Raw genomic sequence first — 13569 nt, 5'->3', positions numbered from 1 at the left:
GTTGAGCGCCATGTGGTGTAAGAGAAACATTCCTTGCAGATGACGGGGAAAGCGATCCACGTACTGCAACCCTCGTCACAGGAGGACTAGTCATGAAGAGAAAGTAGAACATAGGGCCCCCTTATTCACCTCGGGACAGAAAGGAAACGTAAGACCCCTACCGGCTCACTGCATTACAGAGAAAGGAAAGTAGCGGACTCATGGTCATATCAATGCTTGTAGTCATTGGGTGTCTGTAAACTTTCCTATGAACACTTTATGAGGGCACAAATGGAGAAATGAAAGTCAAGGTGTTGTGGCATTTCCCTAAACAAACACTGGCGCCACCCAGATGGTCAATGCATCATGTCCAGACCTAGATATAAATGTGGATATTTTGTCCTCTCTGTTTCTATGGAAAAGTTTGGAGATAACAGAAGGTTTGTCATCAAATGCATGGGTTAATGTGTCATCAGGCGTTAGTTCTTATAGCATTCTTATCCGATTCCTGTTCCTTTATGGTTCATTCCAGCGGCGTGGATGTTACACTCTAAAGAACACTGGGTTAAAAACACTGGCCTTTACCCAGCATAATGGGTTGATTTAACCCAGCATAGTTCATTCATTTTTACTATAATACTAGCTTCTTCTTTTTTTTTACTTCATTCATGAATTTATGTCTGTGGATTGACTTAAATCCTCTAAACCTTTTTTGTTAAATACTCAACACAACCACTGGCTTGCATGACAATTTACTAGCATATTTTATTTCATTTTTAATACATATTGCCAACATTTTAGAAGTAAATATTAAGCATTTTGAAGTAATTCAAGTGTAATTGACCGGTCTCTGTTGTCTTGTTTCCACTGTAACCGCCGCCCTGAGTTTCACTCGTAGCTGAAATATGTGCCGACTGACTCCATAAACAATCAGTGTACAGTTCTGAGAACATATTTTAACACCAGAAGTATTTATATTTTGTATCTTTTTTAATAAAACATAGCATTTTATGCAAGGCATCAGGCGCTTCCATTGCGCAAAAAGACCAATGCGACACTCGAGTATGTGACTCACATCGCGTCCCTGTATGTTGCTTTGCATAAAATTAAACGATATACAGCATTATAATGAATTTATAGATAAAATAAAATGTACACAAACCTGTATTTTACTATAGACATGCAGAAGACGCAGGACTGCTCTCTCCTGAAGAGGGCACAAAAAGCCTGCGATATCCTGGGTTGTTACGTCTGACCCAGGATCTGAGTAACACAAAAACTACTCAAACACTGGGTTGTTACATCTGACCCAGGATCTGAGTAACACAAAAACTACTCAAACACTGGGTTGTTACATCTGACCCAGGATCTGGGTAACACAAAAACTACTCAAACACTGGGTTGTTACATCTGACCCAGGATCTGGGTAACACAAAAACTACTCAAACACTGGGTTGTTACATCTGACTCAGGATATGGTAACACAAAAACTACTCAAACACTGGGTTGTTACATCTGACCCAGGATCTGGGTAACACCAAAACTACCCAAACGCTGGGTTGTTACATCTGACCCAGGATCTGTGTAACACAAAAACTACTCAAACACTGGGTTGTTACATCTAACCCAGGATCTGGGTAACACCAAAACTACCCAAACACTGGGTTGTTATGTCTGACCCAGGATCTGAGTAACACAAAAACTACTCAAACACTGGGTTGTTACATCTGACCCAGGATCAGGGTAACACAAAAACAACTCAAACACTGGGTTGTTACGTCTGACCCAGGATCTGGGTAACACAAAAACTACTCAAACACTGGGTTGTTACGTCTGACCCAGGATCTGGGTAACACAAAAACTACTCAAACACTGGGTTGTTACGTCTGACCCAGGATCTGAGTAACACAAAAACTACTCAAACACTGGGTTGTTACATCTGACCCAGGATCTGGGTAACACAAAAACTACTCAAACACTGGGTTGTTACATCCGACCCAGGATCTGGGTAACACAAAAACTACTCAAACACTGGGTTGTTACATCTGACCCAGGATCTGGGTAACACAAAAACTACTCAAACACTGGGTTGTTACATCTGACCCAGGATCTGGGTAACACAAAAACTACTCAAACACTGGGTTGTTACTTCTGACCCAGGATCTGGGTGACACAAAAACTACTCAAACACTGGGTTGTTACATCTGACCCAGGATCTGGGTGACACAAAAACTACTCAAACACTGGGTTGTTACATCTGACCCAGGATCTGGGTAACACCAAAACTACCCACACACTGGGTTATGTCTGACCCAGGATCTGAGTAACACAAAAACTACTCAAACACTGGTTTGTTACATCTGACCCAGGATCTGGGTAACACCAAAACTACCCAAACACTGGGTTGTTATGTCTGACCCAGGATCTGAGTAACACAAAAACTACTCAAACACTGGGTTGTTACATCTTACCCAGGATCTGGGTAACACCAAAACTACCCAAACACTGGGTTATGTCTGACCCAGGATCTGAGTAACACAAAAACTACTCAAACACTGGGTTGTTACATCTGACCCAGGATCTGGGTAACACAAAAACTACTCAAACACTGGGTTGTTACATCTGACCCAGGATCTGGGTAACACCAAAACTACCCAAACACTGGGTTATTACATCTGACCCAGGATCTGGGTAACACAAAAACTACCCAAAAACTGGGTTGTTACGTCTTACCCAGGATCTGTGAAACACAAAAACTACCCAAACACTGGGTTGTTGCGTCTGACCCAGGATCTGGGTAACACCAAAACTACCCAAACACTGGGTTGTTACGTCTGACCCAGGATCTGAGTAACACAAAAACTACTCAAACACTGGGTTGTTACATCTGACCCAGGATCTGGGTAACACCAAAACTACCCAAACACTGGGTTGTTACGTCTGACCCAGGATCTGAGTAACACAAAAACTACTCAAATACTGGGTTATGTCTGACTCAGGATCTGAGTGACACAAAAACGTCTCAGGTTACGAATGTAACCATTGTTCCCTGAGAACAGGGAACGAGACGCTGCGTCAGCTTGACGCTACGGGGAACGCCTCCAGCGTGACTGGTGCCTGAAATCACAATGAAAAAACTTCAATCCTATTGACCGGCGACAGCCTATGATGTCATCAAGGTGCGACCAGGAAGTATATAAGGGCGCCTTGCCAGCATGACAGTATCTAATCGTCTGAAGGGACTGTTTTCGGCAGGCAGGCCCTGCGGCATGGCACAGCGACGCAGCGTCTCGTTCCCTGTTCTCAGGGAACAATGGTTACATTCGTAACCTGAGACGTTCCCTTTCGAAAGGGAACTCGCGCTGCGTCAGCTTGACGCTACGGGGAACGATATACCAACGCCGCCATGCCGACGGGAGTGCATGCCCACTGGCAGTGACAACTGTCAAGACAAGCAAATTCTACTGAGATGCCTGAACCACTCCCCTTCTGGTCACATTAGGCTGTCAGTGACAGCGCTCCCTACGGTCATAGCCCAAGCTATCGCCCAAGAAGGAACCTTCACACACATGAGGTCCTTCCCAGGCCCTGCTCGAAGGCCTGGAACCAGCCCATTCGACTTAGAAGGGGTTCCTTTAAGGGAACGTGGCAAGGGAACTACGAGGGAACCCTATGCCAGTCACTATTCGGGAGGCTCTCACCGAATGCCACCAGGGAGACCTGACCAGGTGACCCAGTCTGTTATGGGACACGTAATACGGTCAACCCTGTCTGTACAGTACAGAGCCTCTGGTACTCGCCTCCGAAGAGGCATCCCGCTAGGGTGCTGCAAAAAAGGCAGTGACATCCACTAGCCAGATCTCAGAGACGGGTTATCCCGGAGAGCAGCTCTCAGCGAAGTGCTATATAACCCTTGCTAGCGAGGGGAGTTTAGCCGCTCGATCCTCGGATCTACCAAGCACCTACTTTAAAACGTGCTTAGGAGGCCAGAGGCCTTACAGGCTGATTATGCCAGGGAGGCCCCGAGGGGCCTACAACCCTTAACCAGCGCCAAGCGGCCGTAAGCTCATAGTAGACCCTCAATCGAGAGGAGCTCATAAGCCTGCCTGGTAGGTAACCATGCAGTAGGCAAACTATGAAAGTCCCCTCCCGTGGGGACCGCATAGCAGCAGTAAGTTTCGTCGTGCTAGGGTAAGAACACCGCCTCCAGGTCTCGCGAACGGCCAGAGACCGGCGCCTGATAGCGGGTGACCACTAGCTGTCAGCGTAAAGCCAGTTGTGCGTTCCCGCCAGGGGAACTCGTTCCCCATGGAGGCCGAGAGGAGCCTCCACCTGGTAACCCTTGCCAACAGCGGAGCTCGCCCTCAGGAAGGCCAAACGGGCCTGAAACCTGATCGCAGTCGTGCTAGCCCTCGAGGTAGCAGGGAAGATAGGGACTCGCATCATCAGGGAGGCCTAACGGGCCTACCACCAGCAACAATGCCGGGCATTTCTCCATCACAGCCCTCTGCTCAGTGACTGGACCTATCCAGAGACCACGAGACAGGAGCGTGCCCTCAGAGGAGGCCACGTGGGGCCTACTACTCCAAGCGAATCCCACAGGGAAGCCCCGTGCAGCTTTGCCTGATAGCATCCCGTGCTACGATCCGTTACCAAACCTGGGGACCGGGGAACGATTTCAGGGAGGCGCAATGCCTCTACCTGATAGCAGAGCGAGCCGCCCAAGCCATAATGTGCTACTCATGGCACTTCATGGTCACCGCCCCAGCGGCTGCATTAGGGAAGGCCGGTTGAGGCCTACTACCTACTAGCACTCGTGCTAGCCATACAGCGCCTACTAGCAGCTTTATACCAGCCATCGAGGGACTCAATGCCAGTCGTGCCCCCTCGGGGGAGACCAGGCAGCGCCTGCTGACCACAGCAGGCCCTCAGGGAGGCCAATCGGACCTACCATCAGAGTAAAGGTAAACCAAACCGGGAGCCTACCCCTCAGGGCAGCCTTAAGAAGGCTGGCTGCTGCGCCTGGGCTGGCGGCAGCTGTCTGCTGCTGACAAAGCCTGGAAATCCAGTTCACACCTGGGAACTCATCCCCAAGGAGAGTAGCTGACGAGGTTACTGCTGACGTCGACACCAGTGGAGAAGAGCCTCCAGGGCCCACTCGTGGGCCACGGCGTCGAGACTTCCTTGCAGGGAGGCCGGTTGATGCCTACTACCTGTTCTGAAGTCCAACTGCCCAGACTGCCGAAGCTGGCTACTAACAACCAGCTGGCTCCTATGCCCGCACCTGGGCTGGCTCCATCCCAGAGGCAGCTAGGGACAACTTGCATCGCCGTGTCCTAGGGCCCCTAGGACGGCGCAGTCTCTCGGGCAGCGCCTACAAACATGGACCTAATCACATTGCCAACAGCAGTGTACTCAGCGAAAGTGCTTAAACAAAGACCCTCTAAAGTGAGGGGAGTACAACTTACGTCACCTGCCTCGGGGCGGCTGTCTTACTTTCCATGCAGCGGCCAACCATAAGTGCGAGGGCGTCAGCCATTGGTAATGCTCGGGCCTCAGGGGAGCATCCGACCAGAACCTTCACAGAGGTTTATCCGATGTTCAGTTCAACCCGAGCCCTAAAGGAGGTGGAGCAGAGACATAGAGCAAGGGTGAAACAATACCTTTTCTTTTTAGAAAATATAGAACCCACCGGCCGAACATCCTCCAGGAAGAGGCCGGGGGCCGCCAAAAGATGGCGGCCACCAAGCTCTGAAAGGCGGAAACGGCAGATAAAGTCTGATCGCAAAACCAGCGAAAGACGCTTCACTCCGCCCCACGACCACTGGCAAAGTCGCTGTCTGCTGCAACACCCCGACTGCGTTACTCGTAACCCCAGAACGCAGAGAAGGGGGCGGGCCTTGGCCGGACGACTCTGTAACAAGAGGAGGCTGAAACAAGGATGCATAAACCACGCCATGTTCTCATATCAAAGGACAGGCCAGGGGCGAACAACCTTCATTAAAAGGGAACGCCCCCATCCTTGACAAAGCCTAGGCCAAGTGGTGCGGCATACCACACTAGATCTACTCAGGGCTCGGGAAAGAAATATTATTACCTCTAATATAACACACTGAGGCCCCGAAACCCCTTTTCCCAAAGCCCCGCAGAGCTGGGCGCAGATCTTACTACAGCTCGCGCATTAGCGCGTACCCGGTCTTCAGCTACTTCCCACTTTTACGCTAGGAAAACACAGCTAGCCCTCTACACTACAAGCCCTTGGGCAAGAGCGCAAATTAAACACCCACATAGTGGGAAAAATAACACGGAGAGGCAGCAAGACTCTACTAGCAAAAGTGAGGCATTCACAGACAACCACATAATGTTGCAAAGAAGATCGTTCTTAGCTTACTCACGGGGAGCTGCAGGCCCTGCGAAATCCCTCGATGATCCAAAATTTTCCCAAGCAACCCCTCAGGGGAGCGACGGTCAAAAAGTCCTGAAAAACATAGTTTTGAAAATGTTTCGCCCTCATAGAGGGGGACTTACCAATCGCTCCTCGCGGTGCTTCAACCCAGCCATCGAGCTAGTATCCGCCCGCCATCCTGAGGGGGGCGCTTTCACCAAACTAGCCAGGCGAGCCGGCAGAATCTTACATTTTCTGCTCATCATAGGCCACCGGCCTGATGTAAAAGCGCCCGGGGGAAAAACCAGAGGAAGGGAAAAAGGCAGCGTTCATCTCCGCGCTCCTCGGGGGGTGGAGTCTGCTGCCTGCGCTGGTTCCGGTTACCAGCCCCGGCTTCCTTCCTCTTCCTGTCGCGGGTGTCCCGCCTCCCCTGCGCCCCCAGTCCTCCGCGGCGGGGCGCACGAGAGGCGACGCTGGCTCGCTATTCCTGTCTCCAGCCCTCAGACTGGGACGGGCCGGGGACACCCGACTGCCTGGGCAAGGTCCCGGACCTCAGCGGAATGCATGTCCTGAATGCCGCCGAGCGCGCCTTCGCCTCTCCGAACTTTCCCACCACCGCCTCTACGGAGGTGCCGAAAAGTTCAGATGGCGAAACCGGGGCATCAGAGAGAAAGGATTTTTTCCTTCTCCTTGATGTCCAAACGGTTTAACCACAGATGTCTCTCCGTGGCCACCGTTGCCGCCATCGGCGCTATCTGTACGGTGGCCCGGAGAGCGAAAACTGTGGTCCAGCGCGACTCGACTACCGCCTCAGGGGGTCCCTCCCCCTGATCGAGGTCCCTCAGCAGGTCTGCCTGGTAAGCCTGCAACACAGCTGTGGTGTGCAAAGCCGCCGCAGCGTGACCCACTGACATGTACGCCCTGCCATTCAGGCGTTTAGACCGGCAGGGTGGGAGCCACAGTGTCGCCGGCCGCCCAGAGGCGAGATAAACATAACATCTCGTCCACGGGCGGCATCGACACATACCCAGCCAGGCAGTCCCTCGACATCAGCGACATCTAGCTCGCCGATGTCGACAGATGCGGGGCTGAGTATGGTTTCTTCCATTCCCTCGAGATCTGCTGATGGAGATCTGGAAAGAATGGAAGACTCCCAGGAGTTGGGAGGTCATGGGCGGAGAGAAACCGATCGTCCGAACTGTTTGGACGCTCAGCCTTTCTCCTCACGCGCCGCAAGGCAGCTGCAGTCTACCCGCAGCGCGTTCCATGACTTCCAGCAACTCCCCGTACATGGGACAGGATGGTTTGAAAAGCTTCAGCATCTTTAACTGACTCACCCATCCTCTGCTCGAGCCTCTCGCGATCTGGATCGTCCTCAAGAACCATAACTATCTCCAAGCAACGAGCCAGATCCATCTGGGAAGCGCATTTCAGACGCCGCTCAGCCTCAGCTTGAGCGTGGTCTTTCCCAGATGCTGAAACCTCTCCCCTCGAGAAGAGGTCCCACCGAGAGCGGAGCGTTTCCAGAGGACAACGCTCACAAATACTTTCACAAGAGGTTCGCAAACCTCTCATGCATGCTCTTCTCCCAGACAGTAAACGCAAAGTGTGTGTGTATCCAAAGCGCAAGATACACATTCAAAACACACCTGCAGAAGTGGCGTTCTCAGCACACTTCATTGTTATCCTTCTTGTAGACGTTTCACGTGAAGACAGGCAAAACAGTCCCTGAAGACGAAGAGATACTGTCATGCTGGCAAGGCGCCCTTATATACTTCCTGGTCGCACCTTGATGACATCATAGGCTGTCGCCGGTCAATAGGATTGAAGTTTTTTCATTGTGATTTCAGGCACCAGTCACGCTGGAGGCGTTCCCCGTAGCGTCAAGCTGACGCAGCGCGAGTTCCCTTTCGAAAGGGAACTACCCAAACACTGGGTTATGTCTGACCCAGGATCTGAGTGACACAAAAACTACCCAAACACTGGGTTGTTACGTCTGACTCAGGATCTGGGTAACACAAAAACTACCCAAACACTGGGTTATGTCTGACCCAGGATCTGAGTGACACAAAAACTACTCAAACACTGGGTTGTTACGTCTGACCCAGGATCTGGGTAACACAAAAACTACTCAAACACTGGGTTGTTACGTCTGACCCAGGATCTGGGTAACACAAAAACTACCCAAACATTGGGTTGTTACGTCTGACCCAGGATCTGGGAAACACAAAAACTACTCAAACACTGGGTTGTTACGTCTGACCCGGGATCTGAGTAACACAAAAACTACTCAAACACTGGGTTGTTACATCTGACCCAGGATCTGGGTAACACCAAAACTACCCAAACACTGGGTTGTTACGTCTGACCCAGGATCTGAGTAACACAAAAACTACTCAAATACTGGGTTATGTCTGACTCAGGATCTGGGTAACACAAAAACTACTCAAACACTGGGTTGTTACGCCTGACCCAGGATCTGGGTAACACAAAAACTACCCAAACACTGGGTTATGTCTGAGCCAGGATCTGAGTGACACAAAAACTACCCAAACACTGGGTTGTTACGTCTGACTCAGGATCAGGGTAACACAAAAACTACCCAAACACTGGGTTATGTCTGACCCAGGATCTGAGTGACACAAAAACTACTCAAACACTGGGTTGTTACGTCTGACTCAGGATATGGTAACACAAAAACTACTCAAACACTGGGTTGTTATGTCTGACTCAGGATCTGGGTAACACAAAAACTACTCAAAAACTGGGTTGTTACGTCTGACCCAGGATCTGGGTGACACCAAAACTACCCAAACACTGGGTTGTTACGTCTGACCCAGGATCTGAGTAACACAAAAACTACTCAAATACTGGGTTATGTCTGACTCAGGATCTGGGTAACACAAAAACTACTCAAACACTGGGTTGTTACGCCTGACCCAGGATCTGGGTAACACAAAAACTACCCAAACACTGGGTTATGTCTGACCCAGGATCTGAGTGACACAAAAACTACCCAAACACTGGGTTGTTACGTCTGACTCAGGATCTGGGTAACACAAAAACTACCCAAACACTGGGTTATGTCTGACCCAGGATCTGAGTGACACAAAAACTACTCAAACACTGGGTTGTTACGTCTGACTCAGGATCTGGGTAACACAAAAACTACTCAAACACTGGGTTGTTACATCTGACCCAGGATCTGTGTAACACAAAAACTACTCAAACACTGGGTTGTTACATCTGACGCAGGATCTGGGTAACACAAAAACTACTCAAACACTGGGTTGTTACATCTGACGCAGGATCTGGGTGACACAAAAACTACTCAAACACTGGGTTGTTACGTCTGACTCAGGATCTGTGTAACACAAAAACTACTCAAACACTAAAATCATAACCCAAAAAAGGCTCAACCCAGGATTTGGGTAGAAAAAATAACCCAATATTTTTTTTCAAGTGTATAAAACGGAGTTGCCGATATTAAATTGTATGAGCGTTATGGTTATTTGAAGAAGTATTAAGAGAATGCACTGTTCGGTTTCATATCCCTAATTGATTTAGCTTCTTTTACACTTCTCTCGGCTGTCTTTTTAGAGACATCTGTGGCATTTGTGAGATGACAACCTGCTGGGCGGGTTTTTGTAGGGTCATTAAAATTCCTGTTCTTTCCTCTGCTACTTAAAGCTACATGTTGGCTCATGTCCATCTCGCTTCTTTGGTGCTGGAAAAACGTGCCCTTTTGCACTGATCTGAGACTTTTGCTCTTTCACTTACTAAAATATAGATAAGAATGGTAGTAGCAGAAACCATTCTTCGATCGGGGCGTAACAGAAACCTACAGCCAGATGAAAAGAGGGAAAAGCCCTGAAGGGGAGGTGAACCTCATTCAAGGGAGAAACAGATACATGACTTTGGCTCTGAAGATGTTTCAGGCGACCTTTAGCCTCAATTTTCCTGCATCCCTGGTGGCCCCAACAAGAGCCTGCCAGATCAAACCCGGGGCTTTGATCAGCACATTGTGAGTGCACACTGGGTGACCTGGTCATGTGCAGATGAGAGAAGAGGGCAGAGAGAGGGAGGGAGAGAGAGCAGCAACTCAAGAACAGGGTATTGTTCCCTCCTTCCTGTCCTCTCCGGGCTAAATCACTACGGAAGCTTTTTTTTGTTTTGGTCAGCTCTGCCACCGCCACCTGCCTCTCAATCTCCACCTCTTTTCATAAACCCCCCGCTGAAACCCCAGCAACTCTCAGGCCTGAAGAAAATCTCTCTGTGGAGAAACCTCCAGCAGTCATTATTCATGCCTTCAACAAGTACAAGGTCACGAGGTCAAAATCTCAGACATCCTTCAAGCAGACATAGACAGGTTGTTTATGAAGTTTAAGAAGAGATGCTCAGTAAAAGATATATCAAAGAAGGCAAGAATAATGTGCATTTGAAACCAAAAATACCTCTGAATGTCTTTTTATGTTTATATAATTTAATATAGTTAATCAATATCACATGAAGGAGAGCTGTTCTTTCTCCAAATATCAGCATTATTACAAATTTGATACTGATTTTATAAAATAGTTCAATAAACAAGAAGTTAATATTAAGTAGGGCTGTCAAAAGATTAATCGCGATTAATCATATCCAAAATAAAAGTTTGTGTTTACATAATATATGTGTGTGTACTCTGTTAATTATTATTTATATATAATACACACACATTCATGTATATATTTAAGAAATATTTGCATGTATATACATTTATATAATCTATAATATATATAAAAAATTATATTTCACTTATATTTCCCCAATTTCACCCAATATTTCTGTTATCCATTTCTATACTTATTAGCGACTGTATGCATTTTTACATTCTGTGCTATTATTTTTGTGTGCACTAAACGAATGTGTTTGACTGTTGCGTCTCGTGACGGTAACCGACATTTTTTTTATGTGACATAGTTACATGTTACATGCATTTACTATAGTAATAACAGTAAATTATGAATAATTAAAAGTAATTAGCCCTAAACCAAACTTTAGGGGGGTTTTTAAACAAACTTTTACCCTAAAGTAAGAACATTTTAGTTATTAATTATTACTAAGTACGGAAGCACTTTATTTTAGTGTCGTTTTTAATGTTGTTACTGTAGTAATGGTTATAAATTATGCGTAATTACATGCAACACTAACCCTATAGTAAGTACATGTAGCTACACAGTACTTAAATGTGTAGTTACACTGTAACACGGACACCTTACAAAAAAGGGTTACACTTTATTTTAAGGTGTCTTTGTTACAATGTAGGTATACATAAATAACTACATGTACTTACTATAGGGTTAGGGTTTGGTTCAGGGTTAGTTGCATGTAATTATGCATAAATTATATTTATTACTAGTATTGTAACTTATGTAACTGACTCTGTAAAATAAACTGTTACCAAATAAAGTGTTAACCTTGTTTCTTTTTCAGCGTTTTAAAAATTGTGGATGTTGTGAACCCTGGAGCTGTTCACACAGAACGGGTTTTGCATTTAAAAATGCACATGTTCATATTGAAAAACAATGGAAATGCAGCGCAGCAGAAGACAACAATGTTCTGTGTGAGATTAGTTGGACCCACTTTATATTAGGTGGCCTTAACTACCACGTGCTAACATTTAATTTAATAATTTGATACAATGCACTTACTGTGTTTTTACATTGTACTTACATTTAATTAAATTATATTAATTTCTCTAATTACATTTATAATGACACTTCCCTTACACCTAACCCTACCCTTAAACTTACCCATACCACCACACCTGTCCCTAACTTTACCCTTAAACTGACCCATACCACCACACCTGTCCCTAACTTTACCCTTAAACTGACCCATACCACCACACCTGTCCCTAACTTTACCCTTATACTGACCCATACCACCACACCTCCACCACACCTGTCGCTAACTTTACCCTTAAACTGACCCATCCCACCACACCTCCACCACACCTGTCGCTAACTTTACCCTTAAACTGACCCATACCACCACACCTCCACCACACCTGTCGCTAACTTTACCCTCAAACTGACCCATACCACCACACCTGTCCCTAACTTTACCCTCAAACTGACCCATACCACCACACCTGTCCCTAACTTTACCCTTATACTGACCCATACCACCACACCTGTCCCTAACTTTACCCTCAAACTGACCCATACCACCACACCTGTCCCTAACTTTACCCTTAAACTGACCCATACCACCACACCTGTCCCTAACTTTACCCTCAAACTGACCCATACCACCACACCTGTCCCTAACTTTACCCTTAAACTGACCCATACCACCACACCTGTCCCTAACTTTACCCTTAAACTGACCCATACCACCACACCTGTCCCTAACTTTACCCTTAAACTGACCCATACCACCACACCTGTCCCTAACTTTACCCTCAAACTGACCCATACCACCACACCTGTCCCTAACTTTCCCCTTAAACTGACCCATATCACCACACCTGTCCCTAACTTTACCCTTAAAATGACCCATATCACCACACCTGTCCCTAACTTTACCCTTAAACTTACCCATACCACCACACCTGTCGCTAACTTTACCCTCAAACTGACCCATACCACCACACCTGTCCCTAACTTTACCCTTATACTGACCCATACCACCACACCTCCACCACACCTGTCGCTAACTTTACCCTTAAACTGACCCATACCACCACACCTCCACCACACCTGTCGCTAACTTTACCCTCAAACTGACCCATACCACCACACCTGTCCCTAACTTTACCCTCAAACTGACCCATACCACCACACCTGTCCCTAACTTTACCCTTATACTGACCCATACCACCACACCTGTCCCTAACTTTACCCTCAAACTGACCCATACCACCACACCTGTCCCTAACTTTACTCTTAAACTGACCCATACCACCACACCTGTCCCTAACTTTACCCTTAAACTGACCCATACCACCACACCTGTCCCTAACTTTACCCTCAAACTGACCCATACCACCACACCTGTCCCTAACTTTACCCTCAAACTGACCCATACCACCACACCTGTCCCTAACTTTACCCTCAAACTGACCCATACCACCACACCTGTCCCTAACTTTACCCTTAAACTGACCCATACCACCACACCTGTCCCTAACTTTACCCTTAAACTGTCCCATACCACCACAC

This window comes from Gobio gobio (assembly GCF_949357685.1).
Source record: "Gobio gobio genome assembly, chromosome: 9".
Classification (NCBI taxonomy): Eukaryota; Metazoa; Chordata; class Actinopteri; order Cypriniformes; family Gobionidae; genus Gobio; species Gobio gobio.
This window is presented reverse-complemented; position numbering follows the sequence as displayed.